Source organism: Stenella coeruleoalba (assembly GCF_951394435.1).
Source record: "Stenella coeruleoalba genome assembly, chromosome: 3".
Taxonomy (NCBI): domain Eukaryota; kingdom Metazoa; phylum Chordata; class Mammalia; order Artiodactyla; family Delphinidae; genus Stenella; species Stenella coeruleoalba.
This window is the reverse complement of record NC_137148.1, coordinates 111,287,735-111,315,328: the sequence shown is the minus strand read 5'-3', so window position 1 is coordinate 111,315,328 and position 27,594 is coordinate 111,287,735. Positions and strand designations below refer to the sequence as shown.

The 27,594-nt window shown below is 39.5% G+C and overlaps 1 protein-coding gene across 6 annotated transcripts in view; it reads left to right on the top strand.

Moving 5' to 3' along the window:
• CDKL3 (cyclin dependent kinase like 3) overlaps positions 1-26,138 on the top strand; it is an 86,906-nt gene extending 60,768 nt beyond the window's left edge. For 5 of the 6 annotated variants that reach the window (XM_079917691.1, XM_079917690.1, XM_079917689.1 and 2 more), the window contains one exon: positions 25,707-26,138. The gene's annotated coding sequence lies outside the window, so the exon portion shown is untranslated. The remainder of the gene's footprint in view (positions 1-25,706) is intronic. The other variant, XM_079917688.1, reaches the window with a different exon arrangement.
• The last annotated feature ends 1,456 nt before the right edge of the window (positions 26,139-27,594 follow it).

Below are 27,594 nucleotides of genomic sequence, written 5' to 3'. Positions count from 1 at the left end.
TTTTCGTTATCAATGTTGGTCATTTGTGGTTTCTCTCATTTTTTTCTTGATAAGTTTTGACAGCAATTTATCAGTTTCAGAGTCTTTTCAATGAAGTTGATCCACTCTATGTATGTTTGTTTTCTGTGTCTGCTTCTGTATTATTTTTTTCCTTCTCCTTTCTTCAGGTTAAATTTTATGTTCATTTTCTAATTTAAGTCATTGATTATCAGCCATTATTCTTTTTCTAATAAGCAATTTTAAAGTTATAAATTTACCTCCAAGCACAGCTTTAACTGTACTGAAAGTTTCTATATGTAGTATTTTCATTATTATTCAGTAAAAGATATTTTCTAATTTCCTTTGTGATATCTGCTTTGACCCATGAGCTATGTAGAAATGTGCTTCTCAGTTTCCAAACATGTGAATATCTTTGAAGTTGGAATTTAGCTTAATTAGAGTGTGGTCAGAGAACACGCTGTATTATTTCGGCCCTTTGAAATGTAGTTACTTGTTTTATACACCAGCATATAGTAAATTTGGGTGCACTGTTCTATAGATGTCAATTAGGTCAAGAGCGTTAATTATAGTGCTTAAATCTTTATACCATTTCTGCTTCTTTGGCATGTGCCTATTCTAAAAGCTATTGAGGGGTGTGTGTTAAAATCTCTGACTATGATTGTGGATTTGTCTATTTGTTCTTTTTGATTCTATCAATTTTTTATTTATATACATTTAAGGCTATGTTTTTAGGTGCATAAAATTTAGATTTGTTATATTTTCCTGGTAAAGTGTACCATATTTCATTATGAAATATATCTTATCTCTAGTAATGCTTCTTGCCATAAAGTCTTCATCTGTTATCAGTACAGCTACGCTAGCTTTTTTGTATGGTACATATTTTTATTTCCTTTTACTTTCAGTATTGCTATATATTTCATATAAATAGTTTTTTTTTAAGCAGCATATGGTTGGTGCTGGCCATTTAAATTTTTTTTTTTTTTTTTGCGGTACGCGGGCCTCTCACTGTTGTGGCCTCTCCCGTTGCGGAGCACAGGCTCCGGACGCACAGGCTCAGCGGCCATGGCTCACGGGCCCAGCCGCTCAGCGGCATGTGGGATCCTCCCGGACCGGGTCACGAACCTGTGTCCCCTGCATCGGCAGGCGGACTCTCAACCACTGCGCCACCAGGGAAGCCCTGGAGTATCATTCTGATACATGCATAATGATCCCCCATGTACTCATCACCCAGATTTAACAATTATCAACTCATGGCCAATTCTGTTTCATCTATTCCGCCACTTATTTCCTCCCCTCTTGTATTAATTTGGAGCAAATCCTAGACATCAGTATAATTCTTTCCTAAATATTTCAATGTGTATATCTAAAAGCTAAGTCCTCTTTTTATAAAGACATAATTACATCTTTACAACAGTTATTAAGTTTTTTTTTTAATATATAAATTTATTTTATTTTTGGCTGTGTTTGGTCTTCATTGCTGCATGAGCTTTCTCTAGTTGTGGTGAGCAGGGGCAACTCTTCATTGTGGTGCACGGGCTTCTCATTGCAGTGGCTTCTCTTGTTGCGGAGCACGGGCTATAGGCACACGGGCTTCAGTAGTTGTGGCTCGTGGGCTCTAGAGCGCAGGCTCAGTAGTTGTGGCTCACAGGCCTAGTTGCTCCGCGGCATGTGGGATCTTCCCGGACTAGGGCTTGAATCCATGTCCCCTGCACTGGCAGGCGGACTGTTAACCACTGTGCCACCAGGGAAGCCCTATTAAATTTCTTAATGTTATCAATATCCAATCAGTGTTCACATTCCATATTTCTCCTGATTTTACATTTTGTTTGAATCAAGGCTCTCTTTTAATTTTTTAAACTGCTGATGGGCTACCCTGTGCAAGGGTAGCCCATCTTGAGTGAAGTTCTATTGAAAATGTGTGGGGCTGAAGATCTCACTCTGAGTGAAGGGCAGCTCACTCACTCCATTGATGGGCTCAGAATCTAGACTTCTTCAGGTGGCTTGTGGGAAACCAGCAGCCATTCCCACAGATGTCTGGTTTGTTCATCACTGATAATCATTTAACTCTGTGATAATGTTGTTTTTTGTCCTTTTTATAGACCTTGGGTAAAGAACTCCTGTAACATATCTTTCTTCTTAGCAGCCTATTAGATGGTTATGCAGTTACTCAATATTTACCATATCAAGGAAAGGTATAAATAATACTTTTCTGTTTACTAATAATCCATGCTAAACAAATACTTACTTCCATCATCCTACCATCCTTGTTCTTCCTTGAAACCGAAGGAAGGGTTGTGGGATGAGATGAAAGAGTGAGGTGATGGCCAAATGATAATGTACCTGGAAGTAGATTGTAGCCCATCAGGTGCTATCTGTGCACATGTTGTGGGTTTTTTTTGTTTGTTTTCTTTTAATTTTTATAAATTTATTTATTATTTTTATTTATCTATTTTTGGTTGTGTTGGGTCTTCGTTGCTGGGCGTGGGCTTTCTCTACTTGCGGCGAGCAAGGGCTACTCTTCGTTGCAGTGCACGGGCTTCTCATTGCAGTGGCCTCTCTCGTTGCGGAGCACGGGCTCTAGGCACGTGGGCTTCAGTAGTTGCAGCACGTGGGCTCAGTAGTTGTGGCTCACGGGCTCTAGAGCACAGGCTCAGTAGTTGTGGCGCGCGGGCTCAGTTGCTCTGCGGCATATGGGATCTTCCCGGACCAGGGATCAAACCCCCATCTGCTGCGTTGGCAGACGGATTCCCAACCACTGTGCCACCAGGGAAGCCCCACAGGTTGTTTTAACAGAACAAGCAGCCTCCTCTCTCAAACATTTTACTTTCGTACTCACTGTAATCCCAGCTTCTCCTTAGTTCACCTGTCTTATATTCAGGCTCTCATCCATCATTTGGGCTACTGCAGTCTAGTATCCTCTGCCAGGTCCATGGTGCAGTCTTGAAAGTGCTGCTCTCATTGTTGGCATAGTGGTGCTTATGTGACAGTTTGAATATTTTACTTTTTTGGGGGGTAAAAATGAAAATTATTTGCAGTGGAAAAATGAGATTGCTGATGCTAGTGATTAGTAGCCTCACTCCTCACACACACACACAAAAGAAGCCTCACTCTCATGAATGTGATCGCATTAAGACAAAGATGAGCTCCTTAGGGGTGCTAAGAGGGTGCTAATTAATCTTAAGCCTCATCTGGACTCTTACATGCCAGATGTCACATGTCAGATGACGTATTCAGTTGTGAAGGAAAGGAAAAAAAGAAAGAATATCTGTAAGTGCTGGAAATATATTGTTTGATTAAACTGTGAGACATAATTGGGGATTTTATAATGTTTTTTAAAATGTGAGATTAAAATGTGAGACATAATTGGGGATTTTATAATGTTTTTAGCTTTCTGGGAATGAACTGTCCTTAAAACATTTAAACAAAATGTATGTTTGACCATACACCTGACTTTTGAATATGTTTTCAGAAACACGAAACTGCCTGTAGTTGAATAGGCTTCCTTTCCCACAGTTACCCACAGAGCTAGAACTCTGGAGATAGAGGGAGAAAACCAGCCTAGCTCTGCTCCTGGTCGTAGGACTCAGGCAGTCTAGGAAAAGGGGGAGGTGAGCTCTGCCTGGGACAAGAAGACACTCCTCTTTTTCTGGCAATCCAGAGCAATTACTTCATGAGATGCCATCGTGATGACATGTGCCCAGTTTAATGCCCCCAATATGCTGTCCAACTGCATTGTTTCCTGCTGTAGTAGGCGCTGTAGGAGTCATCTTCTGGTATTTGGGTGAGGCAGGGACCTGAGCGGGTCTCACTTCAAGTCATGTTGACACTGAGAACCTGGCACTGACATAAAGCATCATTTAGTACAAGGCAGAGGACTCTTTCTGCAGCTAAAACTCAATGGTAATCACTGACCTCATGGTCTTGACAATCTATAGGGTTAGAGGATGCAGCGTGGATATGCAGCCTTCACCATCTGTTCTGCTCTCGAATTACAAACACACCACGAATACACATCACAACTGCATCATCAGGAAAAGGAGGCTAAAAGTGCTTCTAGCCCTGTACCATATTTTAGGTCCAACACTTTGTGCATTTATTTTGGAAAAAGCTTTGGGGGCAGAGGAAGTCATAGTTTGATCATATCGTTTGAATCTGACAACGTCACTGATAGAACTTTTCCCTTGATATTCCCCTAAACTCAGCTATGTTCAATTGTATTTCACTGTATTTGCTCTCAAGAGGTAAATTCTGCTTGGTAGTAGGGGAAATGGTCATGGTCCTTGGGTTAAAATCTAGCTTATACTTTGAGATTATTCTGTACAAGAGGACCTCAGGGAAACAGAGTATAACAGTAATGATAATGAGCCACAGCTTTATTCAACAATCATTGTATTTGAGTGAATTGCATTGAGTTACCAATGTCTGTTTACTAACTAGATTGTGAACAGTTGTATGGCAAAGAACCAAGTTTTCTTCATCCTTTCTTCCCTGTGGCACTTAGTACATGGCAGGGATTCAGTAAAGTAAAGCAGAGAAGATATGTATCTAAATAATATAATTATGTAAGGCAGAAAGTAGTTAGTGTGGAGAAAGAGGTATGAATGATCTATGGGATCCTAGAAGGAGAGATGAGACTGGGGGAACTAAAAATGCTTCAAGGGGTAGTGTTTCTTGACAGATAGATGGACCTTAATAGACTGAAATAAGGGCTATCATATATTGGATGTTTATTATGTGCTGGGCACTGTGCTAAGCATTTTGCTTGCATAATCCAACAGAATCCTCCAAGCAACTATGAGAAAAGCACTATCATTATCCCCATTTTAGAGATGAAGAAATTGTGGCTCAGGCAGATTAAGTGACACAGCTGGAAGGTGACAGAGTCAGGATTGGATCTAGTCTGACATGATGGGTATGCTCTTAAACACTGGGCTATACTGTTCTTTTTTTTTTAATTAAAAAATTTTTTTATTTATTTTTGGCTGCGACTGTTCCTTTTCCTAGGAAGTGAAATAAGTCTTTTAGGGTTTGGAAAAACATGGACCATGTTCTAAAAATATTTACTAGTTGATGTGGCTGGAGAATAGAATATGTGGAGATTGGAGAACAGTGGGAGATAAGGTTGTTCCAATAAGTCCGGGACACATCTCAGAGAACTTGGAATGCTATCCTAAGGAATCAGGGATTTTTGGAAGGTGATGGAAGTATTACATGCCTATTATTGAAGTGGCACGATTAGATATGTGCTTTAGGAAGACAACTCGATGTGAAGGGGCAGGATGAGAAGCAGAAAAACCAGTTAGGTGGCTCTTGTAGTAGTGGTACAGGAGTGAAAAGGCATGCAGAGCCCCAAGAATATGTGATTTCCTCTTGCAAGCCTAGTTGAGATGGTTTCATTTTAAGAAAACCAAAAACATGTTTAAAAATCTAGGCTCAAAAAGAACATAGGGACTTCCCTGGTGGCACAGCGGTTAGGACTCGTGCTCCCAATGCAGGGGGCCGGGGTTCGACCCCTGGTCAGGCAACTAGATCCCACATGCATGCCGCAACCAAGAGTTCGCCTGCCACAACTAAGGAGCCCATGTGCCGCAACTAAAGGAGCCCATGAGCCACAACTAAGGAGCACGCCTGCTGTAACTAAGACCCAGCACAACCAAATAAATACATAAATAAAAATAAATAAATATTTAAATAATAATAATAATAATAAAAAAGCCCTTAAAAAAAGAACATAATTTAGGAAATAATTTTTAGCTTTACAAAATGTGTTCCCTTTGAGAGCTTTTAAAATAGGATTTGGTTTACAGAATTTTTTGCATATCTTGGGGAACTATGTAAACCAACCTGTATTTTTTTTTGAATTTCTGAATTTTATTTATTTTTTATATAGCAGGTTCTTATTAGTTATCTATTTTATACATATTACTGTATACATGTCAATCCCAATCTCCCAGTTCATCACACCACCACCAACCACCCTACGACTTTCCCCCCTTGGTGTCCATACATTTGTTTTATATCTCTGTGTCTCTATTTCTGCCCTGCAAACCGGTTCATCTGTACCATTTTTCTAGATTCCACATATATGCGTTAATATATGGTACTTTTTTAAATTTATTTTTTTATACAGCAAGTCCTTTTTAGTTATCCATTTTATACATATTATTATACTACATTTGTTTTTCTCTTTCTGACTTACTTCACTCTGTATGACAGTCTCTAGATCCATCCACATCTCTACAAATGACCCAGTTTCGTTCCCTTTTATGGCTCAGTAATATTCCATTATATATATGTACCACATCTTCTTTATCCTTTTGTCTGTTGATGGGCATTTAGGTTGCTTCCATGACCTGGCTATTGTAAATAGTGCTTCAATGAACATTGGGGTGCATGTGTTTTTTTGAATTATGGTTTTCTCAGGGTATATGCCCAGTAGTGGGATTGCTGGGTCATAAGGTAATTCTATTTTTAGTTTTTTAAGGAACCTCCATACTGATCTCCATAGTGGCTGTATCAATTTACATTCCCACAAACAGTGCAAGAGGGTTCCCTTTTCTCCACACCCTCTCGAGTATTTCTTGTTTGTAGATTTCCTGATGATGCCCGTTCTAACTGGTGTGAGGTGATACCTCACTGTAGTTTTGATTTGCATTTCTCTAATAATTAGTGACATTGAGTAGCTTTTCATGTGCTTCTTTGCCATCTGTATATCTTCTTTGGAGAAATGTCTATTTAGGTGTTCTGCCCATTTTTTGATTGGGTTGTTTGTTTTTTTAATATTGAGCTGCATGAGCTATTTATATATTTTGGAGACTAATCCTTTGTCCATTGATTCATTTGCAAATATTTTCTCCCACTCTGAGGGTTGTCTTTTCGTCTTGTTTGTAGTTTCCTTTGCTTTGCAAAAGCTTTTAAGTTTCATTAGATCCCATTTGTTTATTTTTGTTTTTATTTCCATTACTCTAGGAGGTGGATCAAAAAAGATCTTGCTGTGATTTATGTCAAAGAGTGTTCTTCCTATGTTTTCCTCTAAGAGTTTTATAGTGTCTGGTGTTATGTTTAGGTCTTTAATCCATTTTGAGTTTATTTTTGTGTATGGTGTTAGGGAGTGTTCTTATATCAATCTTTTACATGTAGCTGTCCAGTTTTCCCAGCACCACTTATTGAAGAGACCATCTTTTCTCCATTGTATATCCTTGCCTCCTTTGTCATAGATTAGTTGACCATAGGTGCATGGGTTTATTTCTGGGCTTTCTATCCTATTCCATTGATCTATATTTCTGTTTTTGTGCCAGTACCATATTGTCTTGATTACTGTAGCTTTGTCTTATAGTCTGAAGTCAGGGAGTCTGATTCCTCCACCTCCATTTTTTTCCCTCAAGATTGCTTTGGCTATTCGGAGTCTTTTGTGTCTGCTTACAAATTTTAAGATTTTTTTGTTCTAGTTCTGTAAAAAATGTCACTGGTAATTTGATAGGGATTGCACTGAATCTGTAGATTGCTTTGGGTAGTATAGTTATTATCACAATATTGATTCTTCCAATCCAAGAACATGGTATATCTCTCCGTCTGTTTGTGTCATCTTTGATTTCTTTCATCAGTGTCTTATAGTTTTCTGAGTACAGGTCTTTTACCTGTACTTTATTTATTCTCAGGTTTATTCTCAGGTATTTTATTCTTTTTATTGCAATGATGGATGGGATTGTTTCCTTAATTTCTCTTTCTGATCTTTTGTTGTTAGTGTATAGGAATGCAAGAGATTTCTGTGCATTAATTTTGTATTCTGCAACTTTACCAAATTCACTGATCAGCTCTAGTAGTTTTCTGGTGGCATCTTTAGGGTTCTCTATGTATAGTATCATGTCATCTGCAAACAGTGACAGTTTTACTTCTTCTTTTCCAATTTGTATTCCTTTTATTTCTTTTCCTTCTCTGATTGCCGTGGCTGGGACTTGCAAAACTATGTTGAATGATAGTGGTGAGAGTGGACATCCTTGTCTTGTTCCTGATCTTAGAGGAAATGCTTTCAGTTTTTCACCATTGAGAATGATGTTTGCTGTGGGTTTGTCATATATGGCCTTTATTATGTTGAGGTAGGTTCCCTCTTTGCCCACTTTCTAGAGAGTTTTTATCATAAATGGGTGTTGAATTTTGTCAAAAGCTTTTTCCACATCTACTGAGATGATCATATGGTTTTTATTCTTCAGTTTGTTAATATGGTGTATCACATTGATTGATTTGCATATATTGAAGAATCCCTGCATCCCTGGGATAAATTCCACTTGATCATGTTGTTTGGTCCTTTTAATGTATTGTTGGATTCTCTTTGCTAGTATTTTGTTGAAGATTTTTGCGTCTATTTTCATCGGTGATATTGGTCCGTCATTTCCTTTTTTGTAGTGTCTTTGGTTTTGGTATCAGGGTGATGGTGGCCTCATAGAATGAGTTTGAGAGTGTTCCTTCCTCTGCAATTTTTTGGAAGAGTTTGAGAAGGATGGGTGTTAGCTCTTCTCTAAATGTTTGATAGAATTCACCTGTGGAGCCATCTGGTCCTGGACTTTTGTTTGTTGGAAGATTTTTTTTTTCATTTTAACATCTTTATTGGAGTATAATTGCTTTACAATGGTATGTTAGTTTCAGCTTCACAACAAAATGAATCAGTTATATATATACATATGTTCCCATATCTCTTCCTGCTGGCGTCTCCCTCCCTCCCACCCTCCCTATCTCACCCCTCCAGGCTGTCACAAAGCACCGAGCTAATCTCCCTGTGCTATGCGGCTGCTTTGTTGGAAGATTTTAACCACAGTTTCAATTTCATTACTTGTGATTGGTCTGTTCATATTTTCTATTTCTTCCTGGTTCAGTCTTGGAAGGTTACACCTTTCTAAGAATTTGTCCATTTCTTCCAGGTTGTCCATTTCATTGGCATAGTGTTGCTTGTAGTAGTCTCTTAGGATGCTTTGTATTTCTGTGGTGTCTGTTGTAACTTCTCCTTTTTCACTTATAATTTTATTGATTTGAGTCCTCTCCCTTTTTTTCTTGTTGATTCTGGCTAAAGGTTTATCCATTTTGTTTATCTTCTCAAAGAACCAGCTTTTAGTTTTATTGATCTTTGCTATTGTTTTCTTTGTTTCTATTTCATTTATTTCTGCTCTGATCTTTATGAGTTCTTTCCTTATACTAGCTTTGGGTTTTGTTTGCTCTTCTTTATCTAGTTCCTTTAGGTGTAAAGTTAGGTTGTTTATTTGAGAATTTTCTTGTTTCTTTCTCTTTTTTTAACATCTTTATTGGAGTATAATTGCTTTACAATGGTGTGTTAGTTTCTGCTTTATAACAAAGTGAATCAGCTATACATATACATATATCCCCATATCTCCTCCCTCTTGCATCTCCCTCCCATCCTCCCTATCCCACCCATCTAGGTGGTCTCAGAGCACGGGTTGATCTCCCTGTGCTGTGTGGCTGCTTCCCACTAGCTATCTATTTTACATTTGGTAGTGTATATATGTCCATGGCACTCTCTCACTTTGTCCCAGCTTACCCTTCCCCCTCCCCATGTACTCAAGCCCATTCTCTAGTCTGTGTCTTTATTCCTGTCCTGCCCCTAGGTTCTTCAGAACCTTTTTTTTTTTTTAGATTCCGTATATATATGTTTTAGCATACAATATTTGTTTTTCTCTTTCTGACTTAACTTCACTCTGTATGACAGACTCTAGGTCCATCCACCTCACTACAAATAACTCAATTTCGTTTCCTTTTATGGCTGAGTAATATTCCATTGTATATATATGCCACATCTTCTTTATCCATTCTTCTGTTGATGGACACTTAGGTTACTTTCATTTCCTGGCTATTGTAAATAGAGCTGCAATGAACTTTGTGCTACATGACTCTTTTTGAATTATGGTTCTCAGGGTATATGCCCAGTAGTGGGATTGCTGGGTCGTATGGTAGTTCTATTTTTAGTTTTTTAAGGAACCTCCATACTGTTCTCCATAGTGGCTGTATCAATTTACATTCCCACGAACAGTGCAAAAGGGTTCACTTTTCTCCACACCCTCTCCAGCATTTACTGTTTGTAGATTTTTTTGATGATGGCCATTCTGACTGGTGTGAGGTGATACCTCACTGTAGTTTTGATTTGCATTTCTCTAATGATTAGTGATGTTGAGCATCCTTTCATGTGTTTGTTGGCAAACTGTATATTTTCTTTGGAGAAATGTCTATTTAGGTCTTCTGCCCATTTTTGGATTGGATGGTTTGTTTTTTTGATATTGAGCTGCATGAGAGCTGCTTGTAAATTTTGGAGATTAATCCTTTGTCTGTTGCTTCATCCATTCTGAGGGTTGTCTTTTCATCTTGTTTATGGTTTCCTTTGCTGTGCAAAAGCTTTGAAGTTTCATTAGGTCCCATTTGTTTATTTTTGTTTTTATTTGCATTTCTCTAGGAGGTGGGTCAAAAAGGATCTTGCTGTGATTTATGTCATAGTATGTTATGCCTATGTTTTCCTCTAAGAGTTTGATAGTTTCTAGCCTTACGTTTAGGTCTTTAATCCATTTTGAGCTTATTTTTGTGTATGGTGTTAGGGAGTGTTCTAATCTCATACTTTTACATGTACCTGTCCAGTTTTCCCAGCACCACTTATTGAAGAGGCTGTCTTTCTCCACTGTATATTCTTGTCTGCTTTATCAAAGATAAGGTGACCATATGTGCGTGGGTTTATCTCTGGGCTTTCTATCCTGTTCCATTGATCTATATTTCTGTTTTTGTGCCAATACCATAGTGTCTTGATTAATGTAGCTTCGTAATATAGTCTGAAGTCAGGGAGCCTGCTCCTCCAGCTCTGTTTTTCTTTCTCAAGATTGCTTTGGCTATTCGGGGTTTTTTGTGTTTCCATACAAATTGTGAAATTTTTTGTTCTAGTTCTTTGAAAAATGCCATTGGTAGTTGGATAAGGATTGCACTGAATCTGTAGATTGCTTTAGGTAGTATAGTCATTTTCACAATATTTATTCTTCCAATCCAAGAACATGGTATATCTCTCCATCTGTTGGTATCATCTTTTATTTCTTTCATCAGTGTCTTATAGTTTTCTGCATACAGGTCTTTTGTCTCCTTAGGTAGGTTTATTCCTAGGTATTTTATTCTTTTTGTTGCAGTGGTAAATGGGAGTGTTTCCTTAATTTCTCTTTCAGATATTTCATCATTATTGTATAGGAATGCAAGAGATTTCTGTGCATTAATTTTGTATCCTGCTTCTTTACCAAATTGATTGAATAGCTCAAGTTGTCTTCTGGTCGAGTCTTTAGGATTCTCTATGTAAAGTATGATGTCATCTGCAAACAGTGACAGCTTTACTTCTTCTTTTCCGATTTGTATTCCTTTCATTTCTTTTTCTTCTCTGATTGCTGTGGGTAAAACTTCCAAAACTGTGTTGAATAATAGTGGTGACAGTGGACAACCTTGTCTTGTTCCTGATATTAGAGGAAATGGTTTCAGTTTTTCACCATTGAGAACGATGCTGGCTGTGGGTTTGTCATATATGGCCTTTATTATGTTGAGGAAAGTTCCCTCTATGCCTACTTTCTGGAGGGTTTTTATCATAAATGGGTGTTGAATTTTGTCAAAAGCTTTTTCTGCATCTGTTGAGATGATCATATGGTTTTTCTCCTTCAGTTTGTTAATATGGTGCATCACATTGATTGATTTGCATATATTGAAGAATCCTTGCATTCCTGGGATAAACCCCACTTATCATGGTGTATGATCCTTTTAATGTGCTGTTGGATTCTGTTTGCTAGTATTTGGCTGAGGATTTTTCCATCTGTGTTCATCAGTGATATTGGTCTGTAGTGTTCTCTCTTTGTGACATCTTTGTCTGGGTTTTGTATCAGGGTGATGTTAGCCTTGTAGAATGAGTTTGGGAGTGTTCCTCCCTCTGCTATATTTTGGAAGAGTTTGAGAAGGATAGGTGTTAGCTCTTCTCTAAATGTTTAATAGAATTCACCTGTGAAGCCATCTGGTCCTGGGCTTTTGTTTGTTTCGAAGATTTTTAATCACAGTCTGAATTTCAGTGCTTGTGATTGGTCTGTTTATATTTTCTATTTCTCCCTGGTTCAGTCTCTGAAGGTTGTGCTTTTCTAAGAATTTGTCCATTTCTTCCACGTTTTCTATTTTATTGGCATATAGTTGCTTGTAGTAATCTCTAATGAGATTTTATTTTATTTTTACTTCTGCAGTGTCAGTTGTTACTCCTCCTTTTTCATTTCTAATTCTATTGATTTGAGTCTTCTCCCTGTTTTTCTGATGAGTCTGGCTAATGGTTTATCCATTTTGTTTATCTTCTCAATGAGCCAGCTTTTAGTTTTATTGATCTTTGCTATTGTTTCCTTCATTTCTTTTTCATTTATTTCTGATCTGATCTTTCTGATTTCTTTCCTTCTACTAACTTTGGGGGGGTTTTGTTCTTTCTCTAATTGCTTTAGGTGTAAGTTTAGGTTGTTTATTTGAGATGTTTCTTGTTTCTTGAGGTAGGCTTGTATTGCTATAAACTTCCCTCTTAGAACTGCTTTTGGTGCATCCCATAGGTTTTGGATTGTTGTGTTTTCATTCTAATTTGTCTCTAGGTATTTTCTGATTTCCTCTTTGATTCCTTCAGTGATCTCTTGGTTATTTAGGAACGTATTGTTTAGCCTCCATGTGTTTGTTTTTTTTACGTTTTTTTCCCTGTAATTGATTTCTAATCTCATAGTGTTGTGGTCAGAAAAGATGCTTGATATGATTTCAGTCTTCTTAATATACTGAGGCTTGATTTGTGACCCAAGATTTGATCTATCCTGGAGAATGTTCCATGTGCACTTGAGGAGACAGTGTAATCTTCTGTTTTTGGATGGAATTTCCTATAAATATCAATTAAATCTATCTGGTCTATTATGTCATTTAAAGCTTGTGTTTCCTTATTAATTTTCTGTCTGGAGGATCTGTCCATTGGTGTAAGTGAGGTGTTAAAGTCCCCCACTATTATTGTGTTACTGTCGATTTCCTCTTGTACAGCTGTTAGCACTTGCCTTATGTATTGAGGTGCTCTTATGTTGGGTGCATATATATTTATAATTTTTATATCCTCTTCTTGGATTGATTCCTTGATCATCATGTAGTGTCCTTCCTTGTCTCTTGTAACATTCTTTATCTTAAAGTCTATTTTATCTGATATGAGTATTGCTACTCCAGCTTTCTTTTGATTTCCATTTGCATGGAATATCTTTCTCCATCCCCTCACTTTCAGTCTGTATGTGTCCCTAGGTCTGAAGTGGGTCTCTTGTAGACAGCATATATATGGGTCTTGTTTTTGCATCCATTCAGCGAGCCTGTGTCTTTTGGTTGGAGCATTTAATCCATTAATGTTTAAGTTAATTATCGATATGTATGTTCCTATTACTATTTTCTTAATTGTTATGGGTTTGTTTTTGTAGGTCCTTTTCTTCTCTTGCATTTCCCACTTAGAGAAGTTCCTTTAGCATTTGTTGTAGAGCTGGTTTGGTGGTGCTGAATTCTCTTAGCTTTTGCTTCTCTGTAAAGCTTTTGATTTCTCCGTCAAATCTGAATGAGATCCTTGCCAGGTAGAGTAATCTTTGTTGTAGGTTTTTCCTTTTCATCACTTAAAATATATTGTGCCACTCCCTTCTGGCCTGTAGAGTTCCTGCTGAGAAATCAGTTGTTAATCTTATGGGAGTTCCCTTATATGTTATTTGTTGTTTTTCCCTTGTTGCTTTCAATAATTTTTCTTTGTCTTTAATTTTTGTCAATTTGGTTACTATGTATCTCGGCGTTTATACTGTTGGGACTCTCTGTGCTTCCTGGACTTGGGTGGCTATTTCCTTTCCCATGTTAGGGAAGGTTTTGACTATAATCTCTTCTAATATTTACTTGGGTTCTCACTCTCTCTTCTCCTTCTGGGACCCCTATAATGTGAATGTTGTTACATTTAATGTCGTCCCAGAGGTCTCTTAGACTGTCTTCATTTCTTTTCATTCTTTTCTCTTTATTCTGTTCTGTGGCAGTGAATTCCACCATTCTGTCTGCCAGGTCACTTATCCGTTCTTCTGCCTCAGTTATTCTGCTATTGATTCCTTCTAGTGTATCTTTCATTTCAGTTATTGTATTGTTCATCTCTGTTTGTTTGTTCTTTAATTCTTCTAGGTGTTCTTTAATTCTTCTAGGTCTTTGTTAAACATTTCTTGCATCTTCTCGATCTTTGCCTCCATTCTTTTTCTGAGGTCCTGGATCATCTTCACTATCATTATTCTGAAGTCTTTTTCTTGAAGGTTGCCTATCTCCACTTCATTTAGTTGTTTTTCTGGGGTTCTATCTTGTTCCTTCATCTGGTACAAAGTCCTCTGCCTTTTCATTTTGTCTATCTTTCTGTGAATGTGTAAACCACCCTGTATTAATGTAACATTCTTAAAGGAACATTTGTGAATCAGTCATTACAAAGGAATATAGGGAATATGTATATATCTCTTAAAACAAACCCCCCTTTTTTACAGGACTCTGCTTTCTCTTCTAACCCTTATGAATGCCACTAAATGTTATTATATCTCCAATAAATTCCTGAAATATTTCCAAAGAAATAGAAACCAGTAGAATTAGGCATTGGAAAACTCTCTGACTGTTGCTTCTGGGCTGTGCTCTGGATCTACAAGTAATTCTGTGGCTTAAGATGCTTGCTCATGTTCCTGAGCTGTATGTGTAGTTCTGAGGCAATGTGTGACACAGTGACATGGGCTAATTACACAGTCTCAACTTGTCCAAAGGGAATCACGCATGAGAAGGCAGGCTCTCTCATCTTCCTTTCAGGAGGATTTCATCCCATGATTCCCCACCCAGAAGTGCAGAGTAAACAAATAACAACAATTAGGTTGACTGTGAGACCTCATAACCCACTTTCTGGGTCTTATCAGCAAAGCTAGAAGCATGTCCTATTTAACCACAGAGCCTGTGGCAATGACTAATTCACATCTCTATGGCTATGGGGATATTTCACCTCTCTCCACTGGTCAACATTTTTTACTTGCTCCCTAAAAGATAATCACCTGTATAGTATGGAATTATTAATTTCAAATGTGGGAACAATTATGTTAAAATGAGTTTTTGTCTTTTAGAGATACATAATGAATATTTATTGATGAAACTGTACGATGACTAGAATTTGCTTCAAAATGGCACAGGATGGGGGAAGTCAGTGGGGGGGTGTAGATAAAATAATAATGGCCATGAATTGATGATTGTCGAAGTTGGATACTGGGTGCATGGGGAATCATACTATTCACTATGTGTTAGTGAATAATTATTAGCTTTATAAAAGGTCTACTTTTTATATGTTTTAAATTATACATAACTTTAAAATGAGCACTCTTTAGGTAGAGGGCAGAATTAGCAATGTTTAGATTTTGGGTTGAGTATTGTAGTGAAAAAGGAGAAATACTGATGAATTGGTTCTAGAAAAATGTGCAAGTCCAGTAATTTCTCTTTGTAATGCATTATACACTATTCTGTCCATCACCTGCCTCCAAGGCTGCACTAACTCTGTAGAGCTATGATTAATGTCCTATGCATTTGCCTACCTTTTATCTGTATTCCTAGAGTTTTTTCACCTTTGCCTTCTCTCTTGGATTAGATAAGTAATCTCATCATGTCAGGACATTCCATGTAATCAGCCCTTCACTCCATAGCACTGAGTACTATGCCTTTCCAAGAATGATAAAATTTAAAAGGATAAAATAGGAGATCAAACAGTGTAAGCCAATATTTTTCAAAAGACTTGCAAAAGGATGGTGATTATCTAAATGTTGGTTTATGTGTCAGAAACAGCTGAGTTCACTTAGTCACCAACAGTGATTCTCTTTGAAACTAAGGGGAATATTTATACTTTTTCTTACTGTAAAACAGAAATAATCTAGTCTCAGAATGGGAAAGGGAGAGGAGGGGAAAAGGAGGGAAACAGGGGTGAGAATGGCAGCAATGTTCTCCAGTCACCCAGTGGTTGTTCCAAAATTCATTCCTAAGTGGTAGGGACAATGGACCTGTCCCCAGGTGGCTGTGCCCACAACCCTGGGTCTTGTTTCTTATTGGTATGTCTCCAACACAGCTTTAACTCTTCTGAGTAGGTGAAATTGCTTCCAGAAATCTTCTGTAGCAACTGCAGCCTCTTTTCCTCTTTTAGCATAGAGTTCTAGAAAATTTTACTGCTGTGAAAGGCCATAGCATTATTTTTGAGGTTATCCAAAGACCCTGAATGTGCAGGGTCTTGTGCCAGGTATATACAGCATGGCTGATACCAGAAGCCGGGTCTCAGTTCTACCAGCCAACCTAGGTCCTAGACATCTACCTTGGAGGTTTGTTTTGAAAATTTTAGTCTGATAGAATTCAAGGGATAGATTGAGTGCCCCATTTAAGAGCTATAATCTCTAGTTCTGGCTTTCAAAAGGAAGTTTGAGGAGGGTGACTTTCCTCTTAAGCAATGTGCTAAGATAACGGAGTGAGCTGCTGTGGGGAAGTGGTGATGTTGTCAGCCCTTTCTGGCTTCCACACTGAAACTGCTACTCTTGGTTAGGAAGTAAAGGAGGAAGTGAAGCAGATTCATCATTGCTTAAGGAGCCTGGTATGTGCAGCTAGGATTTCCTAGCTGTTGGCTGAAGCAACAGGGGGAAACTTTTTCATACACTTGCTGGGCCCCAGCTGAGAAGGGCTGGGGAGCCGCTGGCTCTTAGGATGGACCTGCTCATATGTGTTCTCCAAGGAACTCATTAGGAACTGCTGTGATCTCATTTTTTCTGTGTATGACATTGTTCAATACCTCCAGGAAGTTTTCTTTAGGAGAAACCTTTTATAGCAGCTCTACATGGATAATTGGTAAATATGGCTGTGATACAACAGGAAAGATTCGATTATTTGAAAGTTTCTTCCACTAAATGGACATTAACTTTTAAGATTCCCCTTCCCTTGGCCCTGTAAAAGTGGTTAAGAAAATGAATAGTGACTAGGCCCATGCTCCAGGGGTTCCAGAGAGCAGACAGAGCAGGTAGTCTGAGCTCTTGGACTCCTAGCCAGGCTCTCAGCCCTCCTTTATCCTCTAGGAATAGGTTCTTGGTCAGTTGTTAAGAATGAAAAATCCAGCTTGCTAGAGTATCTAGCCACTCTGCAGAAGTGTTAACAGATCTGAAAGGCACCTTGACCTTCCCCTGCTTGCAGACAGGCATGCCTCGAGTCTAGACTAGGCAAGGTCTCCTGCTCTTTCTGTTCCTTGAAGGACTCTGGAATGAGATGACATTTCCATCTTCCTGCCCATGGCCTAGTCCAGCCTGTGTTTCCTCTTTTGTGAAATACTTTATCAGGAGCCAAATTAAATCTCCCTTGCCTTAATTTGAGCCCATTTCTTCTTCTTTTTTAAAAAAATTAATTAATTTATTTGTTTATTTTTTGGCTGCATTGGGTCTTTGTTGCTGTGCGCGGGCTTTCTCTAGTTGCGGTGAGTGGGGGCTACTCTTCGATGCGGTGTATGGGCTTCTCATTGTGGTGGCTTCTCTTGTTATGGAGCACGGGCTCTAGGCACATGGGCTTCAGTAGTTGTGGCTCTCGGGCTCTAGAGCACAGGCTCAGTAGTTGTGGCGTGTGGGCTTATTTGCTCTGTGGTATGTGGGACCCTCCCGGACCAGGGCTCAAACCTGTGTCCCCTGCAATGGCAGGCAGATTCTTAACCACTGTGCTACCAGGGAAGTCCCCGGCCCATTTCTTCTTGATTAGTCATCTGAGATGACACAATAACTTCTTTTTTAAAAAAAGTTTATTTTATTGAAGTATAGTTGACTTACAGTGTTGTGTAGTTTCTGCTGTATAGCAAAGTGATTCAGTTATACACATGTATATATTTTCATATTCTTTTCCATTATGATTTATCACAGGATATTGAATATAGTTCCCTGTGCTACACAGTAGGATTTTGTTGTTTATCCATTCTATATATAATAATTTGCATCTGCTAATTCCAAACTCCCAAGTCATTCCTCCCCTCCCCCTCCCCTTTGCCAACCACAAATCTGTTCTCTATGTCTGTGAGTCTGTTTCTGTTCCATGGAAGTTCATTTATGTCATATTTTAGATTCCACGTATAAGTGATATCATATATGTATAATATCTGTCTTTCTCTTTCTGACTTCATTTAGTATGATACTCTCTATGTCCATCGATGTTGCTGCAAATGGCATTGTTTCATTCTTTTTCGTGGCTGAGTAGTATTCCATTGTTTATATGTACCACATCTTTATCTATTCATCTGTCAATGGACATTTAGGTTGCTACCATGTCTTGGCTATTGTGAATAGTGCTGCTATGAACATAGGGATGCATGTATCTTTCCAAATTATAGTTTTGTCTGGATATATGTCCAGGAGTAGGATTGCTGGATCATATGGCAACTCTATTTTTAGTTTTTTGAGGAACCTCCATACAGTTTTCCATAGTGGCTGGACCAATTTACATTCCCACCAACAGTGTAGGAGGATTCTCTTTTCTCTATGCCCTCTTCAGCAATTGTTATTTGTAGACTTTTTAATGATGGCCATTCTGACCTATGTGAGGTGGTACCTTGTAGTTTTGACTTGCATTTTTCTAATAATTAGTGATGATGAGCATCTTTTCATGTGTCTATTGGCCATCTGTGTGTCTTCCTTGGAAAAATGTCTATTTAGGTCTTCTGCCCAGTTTTTGATTGGCTTTTCTTTCCTAATTAATTAATTAATTAATTAATTTTTGGCTGTGTTGGGTCTTCGTTGCTGTGCATGGGCTTTCTCTAGTTGTGGCGAGCGGGGGCTACTCTTCGATGCGGCGTGTGGGCTTCTCATTGTGGTGGCTTCTCTTGTTGCAGAGCACAGGCTCTAAGCATGCGGGCATCAGTAGTTGTGGCTCACAGGCTCTAGAGCACAGGCTCAGTAATTGTGGCGCATGGACTCAGTTGCTCTGCAGCATGTGAGATCTTCCCAGACCAGGGCTCGAACCCATATCCCTTGCATTGGCAGGCAGATTCTTAACCACTGTGCCACCAGGGAAGCCCTGACCCAGACCTCTTTAAAGGGAACATCAATAAGCCAAAGATATGAGTTAGTAACTCCTAGAATGTAAGGTTGGCGAGCTAACCAAGAGACACTGAGGCAAGAGGCAGGCTCCAGGGCACTGAGGTGGCAGTGTGTCACAGGTCTGAGGTATGGAAGGGGATGAAGCATGCTGGAACCATTTGAGAAGGATAACTGTGTACAGCCCAAGTATACAGTGCTTGAGCAATATGGCACTACTTGGTCACATGAAGTATACACATATCCTATGATGGGATTTCTGCAGTCTGTTAACACCCTCCCCTTCCTGCAACAATCAGGAGTGTTGTTCAAAAGAGTGGAAACCTGGTGGAAGTGAGGATGGGGGAAATGATTTTTGTCAGAGCCACCTCCTACAGTTGTGCAGATTGTGTCCTGAGCAAGGCTTCTACTGAGGGGGCCAGTAGGGGCTGAAACCAAACCTGAGCTCCACCTTGCCAAGCCTTGTGCAAGGGCTGTGTCCTCCAGGAGGAAGAGGTGCCTTTTCTGATGCATAAAAAGACACCACATGGATGAGAAATTGTCTAAAAAGATTGCCACATGGGTCCAAAATTGGACACACATGAGGCTGCTCATGGCAGCATTGTTTTGGGTGGCACCGGTAGTGCCCATTACTGGGGAGCAGAGAGACCACATGCCGTGTGTACATGGTGGAGTCCTCTGCAGCCGTCAGGAATGGTGGACTGGAGTGCACATGGCAGTGTGGATTGGTCTTAAAAACAAAGTGCACAGTGGAGAAAGTAAGACACAGTGAGATCTATATCACAAGGCTATGGATGTAAATTAAAATGCATGCAAACCAGACAACAACACACACTCCCTTGAACACATACAAGCCAAAAAATGGAATTAAAGATTAAAACAGTTGCCTGGGATTTTCCTGGGGGTCCAGTGGTTAAGACTTCATGCTTCTACTGCAGGGGGCACGGGTTTGATCCCTGGTTGGGATCCTGCATGCCGCACAGTGCAGTAAATAAATAAATAAACAAACAAACAAATAAAATGGTTGCTTGTGGAAAGGACAGGAGTGAGGAGTGGGCATAAGAGGAAATACATGCGTACATGCGTAAAAGCACAGCATGAACTGAAAAGTGATTAACACTCTGCACCTGAGGCCTAATAAGTAAAAAATAAATAAATTAAATTAAATTAAGTGCCCTGAGCCTTGCGGTTTGAGGCTTTCTGTGGACCACCAGCGTGGCTTGATCAGCATGATCACAGCTTTTTAATTATCTCATTTACAAAGATTTATATCTGGACTTGTGTGAGCTGCCTTATAACACACGTGCCTTTGTCAAACTCAGAGGTATCTGATACTGTCCTGGTCCTTAAAGTCCTTGGAAATTCCTTGTCTTACCTATATTATTTTATTTTCCTGTTAGCCATAAACAGAAATGAAAGCATCTACTTCCCTGGGGATTTAATCAAACTATAAAAACTATATGAATGAAGAATAGGGGCTGCAAAGAAGAAAAGAAAATCCTCAGTTCTTTTTGGCCTGGTTCCTTATAAATCCTGCATCCACTTTTTGCATCCAGCGAAGGCTGGCAGCTGATGGATCAGACTGGGCCCTCAGTCATTGGAATACAGTGTCTTGGCTTCTTCAAAGATAGGGCTAGATCATTCTAGACCAATGCAGTCATAAAGTACCTAGTGCTAAAAACTTTCACCATTTAAAAAATATAATTTTTATTTTTGAGATATTTCTTGGCCAAGTGTGTGTGCAACTTTAACCAAAAGAAGACCTAATATTCTCCAAGTTAGCATGTGTTCAATCAATAGGTACCCAATAAGCATAAGTTAGATTGAATGATCTTTCAAACTTGCACCCTCTGCAGTGAAAGTGCAGAGTCTTAACCACTGGACTGCCAGGGAATTCCTAGGTTGAGTGATCTTTTACCATCCATTCAGGGACACCTCTTCCCCATATGGAGTCTTATGTGTATTAGAAATATGCCTCTTCTTCCTGAAGACACAACCCCATAGTCAGGTACAGGTGTGGCAAGTGGAGCTGCGTTGCAGCCCCACTCACCCCCTCTGCTGTTCAGGGCACAATCCACACAATGGTAGGAAGTAGCCCTGCAAACAAATAAACTCCCCTCTTTTCTCTTCCACTAGGTTTCCACTGTTTGTAACATCTTTGCTTGTTGGTCCAGGAAAGGCAGGCCTTACTGACCATCCTAATTGCCAGGTGGAGCAACAGTATCTCCCATCCCACATGCTCTTGTGGAACTTTGCTCCTGCCTCTATAAAGGTGGAGACTAATTCCACTCTCCTTGAGTCTGGGTGAGCTTGTTGACTTACTCTCAACCAACGGGACACAGCAAAAGTTGACACTGTGATTTCTGAGGTTAGGTCATAAAGAGTGATACAGCATCCACCTTGTTGGCTGGAACACTTACTTGAACTTGAAGCCCTCAGCTGCCATGTAAGAAGTCTGACTATGCTGAGGAAAGCCAGGCTCTGAGGAAGCCATGCCATATGGAGAGGCCGCGTGTGGGTGCCCTGGTCAGCAGTCCTAGTTTTTGAGTGCTCCAGGCTCTGACATCAGACATGTGAGAAAACAATCCTTCGATGCTTCTAGCTCCGAGCTGTGAAGTCATCATCAGACTTTGAATCCTTCCAGCTGAGGCCCCAGGCAGCTAAGAGCAGAGAGAAACCATCCCCACCGTGCCCTTTCTGAATTCCTGACACATAGAAGCCATGAGCACAGTAAATTGGTGGTGTTCTATGCCACTAGGTCTGGGGTGGTTTGTTACACAGCATTAGTAACTAAAATATCCATTATTTTCAACAACACCAAAATTCAGAGCAGTAAAAGAGGAAGGGAAACTGTTATAAATTAAATATTAAAAAATTATCAACTAAAAGAGACAGAAGAGACATATCAACAAAGACAAATGACATTGCTTGGCTCCTGATTAGAATAAAGTATTACAGAAAGATACTTGGGAAAATCAGGGCAGTTTGACATTTGACTGGATACTAGATGTATGAAGGAATTATTGATTTTTTAATAAAAGAAGGAATTATTGATAATTTTTAAAATGTGATACAGTGGTTATTGAAAAAAAGTCTTATTTGTTACAGATAAATACAGAAGTATTTAAATATGAAAATATCCATGATTTGCTTTAAATTGGTTTTAAAATAGAGATGGGAGGTACAGATGAAACGAGATCGCCATATGTTGATAATTGTCGAAGCCAGGTGATAGGTACATGGGGGTTTATTACATTATTATCTCTAGTTTTGTACATATTTGAAAACTCCCATAAGAAAAAGTTTGACAAAAGAGAGGATGGTAGGTCCTCTGTCCTATTCTTCCAGGCTGTGGTTTTGTGCTAACAGGTGCCTATGGTTTAAATAGATTGCTCCTCTTATAAACATGATCTCTGTGCACTTCTGGGGGCTTCTTGAGACCCAGGACCCTACACTAATGTGGAGGTTTCAGGCAGAGAAGCGGACTAGCAGAGGAAAGCATATTCTTAGGTAAATGTTTAGGCTCTCCTCAAATTAGTGTAATTTTTGGTGGCTAGAATTACCCTTAAAGGCAGAATTCTCTTCCCTGACGATACCCAGCGCAGCACTAGGTACACAGAGGAGATCCTATCAAATTGATTTGAATTAAGAAACCTGATTGTTCAGGCTTAATCCATCAGCTTACTCCAAAAGTTAGGTAGTGTTCAATTTTGAACCTTGAAATATATGTCAGCAGAAAAGCAGGCAACAAGGCTGCATGTTGCTATACAGATGACATATCTTGGAAGGTCCTTCTGTTTGCATGTGAGTTCTCTTCTTGAAGAAAGACTATTAACTCATGCTGCAGCCTGCTGCTCTCTGCTTGGTTTTGGCTATGTCACTAAGCCCAAAATAGAAAGTTCTTTTACTGCAAAGCAGGGAAAGAGGTTTAAATTTATCAATTCAAATAACAAAGGGCAGCATTATACTGGCTTTTCTTGGGTGGGGGTGGGGAGAGAGAATGCCTGCTTCATCAAGGAGAAAGAGTGATCTGACACTGGCAGAGGCCGGGACCAGGAGACAAGCATACACTGTGGTGAGTTGGGCTTGTTTCCCATCCTGGGCCCCCTCACTCTTTGCAACTGTGTCACCTCTTTTAGGACATGGGAAAGCAGCTGAGCCACTGGGGATTCAGTCCCAGAAATGTCACTGAAGTTATCAGACTGGAAACAGTTCTCTGAGCCAAACCCCTTCTCTCTCAGCTTTTAGTGGGGTCAGTACCTTGCCACAGAGTCAAACAGCAGGGAGATATTTTTTCTTGTCAAATGGTCAAACATTTTAAATGATCTCTAGGGTTGGAAAGAGTTTGGGGGAAATTGGCATTCTCATACGTTGCTGGAAGGAGGTAGATTGATCCACCCGTCTGGAAAGCAACCTGACAAGATGGATTCATGGTGTAGCAGAGAATATAGACCCAGAGGCTCTCCCACCTACAGCTGGTGGAAGTATAAACCGGCTCCATAGACAAACTCTTGTGCAAGTACAACAGGGGACATTTACAGTAATGTTCATAGCAGCAATGTGAACAAGAGCTAAATCCTAGAAACAATGCAGTTGCCCATGAGTGGAAGAGTGGATGGTAAACTGTGGTGTATTTACGCACTGGGGTATTTTACACCAGTCAAAATGAACTACAGTAAAATGTAATGATATGGATGAATTTTTAGCAAAGTAATATTAAGTGAAAAAAAAATCCTGAAAGATTACATGCAACATGATATCCTTTTTATAAAGCTAAGAACAATTTTAAAAAATTACTCTTTAGGAATATATACAAATACAGTAAAACCATATAAAAGGAAAAGCACAGAAATGAACATCTGATGCAGGTTCCCTTGGTTGGGGAGTGCAGGGAAATGAGGGGGAAGCCCTTATGGGTTAAATATTGGTTATTGTTGAAGTCCTAGCTTTTGTTTGAGGTTGTGGATTCACAGGTACTGGTTACATTATTGAAATGAATTTACCACCTAAATTAACAAAATCAGGCCATCCAGTAACAATTATGATAATGTCATGAACCAAAGATTGTGGTTAATTCAATTCTGAGAACCTGACATTAAAACAAAACAAAATAAAATAAAAACAGTCCCAGAAATGTCACTGAAGTTATTGATACTTGGCACAGTTATTCTATTTCTAAACATTTATCTTAAGGAATAAACAGAGATGCACACAAAAATTTATGAACAAGGACATTTATCACGGTATTTACAAATATAAAAATAGGAAACAATCTAACTACCAAACTAAGGGATTAGTTACCTAAGTTGGGTTACATCGATACGCTTGAAAAAAAGGTAGTCTTTTTAAAATATTCTAAGAGTATTTAAGTACCAATGTATGGAAAATACTATATATCAGTTGAATAAAATGGGTTACAGAACAGACGTACACAATATGAACCCAGTTTTTTTATTTCCTGTAAGTATATATATATACACACACAGAATAACTGGGAAGACTATACATCAGAATGATTATATCACTCTTGCCTAGATGTTATGATTATTTTTTCCTTAAACTCTTCAGTAGTTCACAAATTTTCTACAGTGATCATTAATTCTTTTACAATCAGAAATAATTTTATTATAAAATTAGATGTTAATAGTAGTAGCTAATGTAGATGCAGTATTTGTCATGTGCTAAGAGCTTTACTTGGGTTAATTTATTTAACGCTTAAAATAACCCAGTGAGGATGGTACTATTATGATCCCTATCTTACAGATGAAGATACTGAAGTTTAGCTTAAATAACTTGCATGAGGACACAGAAGTCCTAAGAAATGGTGCCTTGAATCAGGCTTCTAGGGGGCTCTTCAAAGAGTAGGCCTGATGGAAGGGTCTTGGTCTCCCTGGCTCAGGGATGGCTCCACCAGAGAGAATGAGCTTCTGAAAACAGCACTGGGAACTAAACAGCCTGATGTGGACCTGAAATCCACACAGAGAAAGAGACCCCAAGGGATGCCTGAGCCAGAGCCCATACAAGGGAGCCAAACATTGAACGTGGGGAGGGCAGACATAGGGGAACCAGGGCACCCAGCCCTGAGGATTTCTGATGAGCCCTTGTGGAAAAGGAGATCCCATTTATTGAAGAATTGACTGGAGAGCAGAGATGTTTTTACTCATGGTTCTGGCCAGCTCTAACTCCCACCAGCCATTGCACTAGGATTGGTATCCGGAGCCTTCGGTAGAGAGAAGAGGGTGCTCTAGGCATGGGACAGAGCCAGGGACTTGGCTGCGGTCTCTTCTCATCACTCATGCTTTAAATATAAGCTCTGATGTGATCAAGGCGTCAGAGATAAAATGCCTTTCTCAAGCTCAGTCAGCAGGATATGGTATCCAATTTGGACAAGACAGTGGAAAGTAGACTCAGGGGGAAAAAATCCCTTGGTCTCAACACCAACACACGGGAGCTGAAGAATTTGACACCTTAACATTGTAGAATAAACAAATGTAGGCATGTTTTCTTCAAAACAGCTAGAATAGATATGATTTAAGAGGAATGAATTTTAACAGTTAGTTCTTCTCTTCTCAGCTGAAGAATTCTGGACTATCTTTCAAGATGTAGCTCAAGCATCAGCTTCTGTGGAAATACTTCCCAAGCTGCCTGAAGCAACAAGGCCATCCCTCTTCTATAAATGTTTAATAAATGACTTGTTTACCTGTCGGACTGTCTGTCTTCCCCTGCTGTAGCATAGCTCAGTGGACTGTGTTATACACCTCTAGGTTTTCCCTGCTTTCCCTGTATCTCTTTCCATCAACTCTCCCCCCCAAGCATCCCTGTGCATGCCATGTGGTAAGTGCTAATTAGCAATTTTTTGGGAATTTTTTTTTTTTCTAGGCCGCGCCATGCAGCATGCGGGATCTTAGTTCCCCACCAGGGATCGAACCCGTGCCCCTTGCATTGGGAGCTCAGAGTCTTAACCACTGGACCGCCAGGGAAGTCCCTGGTAAGTGCTAATTAAATATTGCTGTTGGAACAGAGAGCTGTAGAGGTTTGTGGTGTGGTCTTCTAGAATTCTCAGAGCTGGGATCCAATCCCCTTTTTGCATCTCTGATACTGGAGAGAATCTGATGAAGGCTAAGAACCCTTTCCCAGAAAACACATGCAAAAGAAAATTCCCAATTGTATAGCAGTAAATACACACACACACACACACACACACACACACACACACCAACAAATACACAAATGAGTGCGTGTAAAACTGGGGAAATCTGAATAAAATAGGTGGATTTTACCAATATCAGTATCCCAGTTGTGTACTGCTATAGTGCAAGATGTTACCACTGGGAAATTGGGATCTCTGTTATTTCTTACAACTGCATATGAATCTAAAATTATCTCAATAAAATTTTCAATAAAAAAGAAAAATCCTGTACATTATCCTTTAGGAATTGATATATCCCCTTGAATTCACCCATGGTTCCTAATTTGAGAGCTCCCCAATATAGTCTAATCTCTACATCGTTGGAGGGGAAACTGATGGGAAATGATGTGCTCAAAGTCATACAGATTGTTGGAGGCAGAAGAGGAAATGAGCCCAGCTTTCTTTTCCTTACACTACAGCTGGCTCCTGAGAGGAAGAGAGTGCTGTCCACATTGTGCTATTTTCTTGACTTAAAGGCAAGACAAACCAATCAGGGCAACTGATATTCCCTGACATGGGGGCAAGCTGGGTAATTCGTTTGCAGAATTATTTGGTCTTTTTCTTCTTCTCATTGCTTTTTAGGCTGCCTGTACTCAGCCTATGGATGGGAAGGATCTCATTCCCAAAGAAGGTGGCTTGGAAAGGTGTGGCTTAGGGACCAGCAGCCTTTTTGATTCTGAATGCCATAAGGGGAGCCAAACTGTGCCTATGGGTTATCCCAATAGGGTAGCAATGGAGGAGTAGGAGAGAAAAAAAGAGGGGACATCAGGAGGAAAGAGAGCAGAAAGGCATGGTAGGAGGAGAAGACAGTGGAGGAGGGGATGCGATAGGTGTATTTAGGGAGTAGGATTGATGGGGTGGGTTGGACCACAGGCCACTCATTAAGCTGCAGCCTTTAAGGACACCAGTTATTGCTCTATTCTTGGAGATTGCTAGGCATTGAAAGTGTCAGATGGTCGAGTGGTCAAGATATTCCTTTTATGAAAATCGCTTGTGATCTGATGCTAAAGGCTCTCCAGTAGTTAAGAGTTCAGGTACTCTGTACTAGTTATTTTACAAGTTACTTAATCCCTTTGTGCCTCAGTTTCATCATCTGTAAAAGGAGGATAATAATGGTACCTACCTCATGAGTGGTGAGGAATAAATTATATAAAAATGTAAAGCATTTAGAAGAGTACCTGACACATAGTAAGTACTTAATTAGTGCTGGCCTTATAATTGTTACTACTTGACAGAGGCTCATTTCCTCTTGCTTGTTCCTCCAAAGACAGA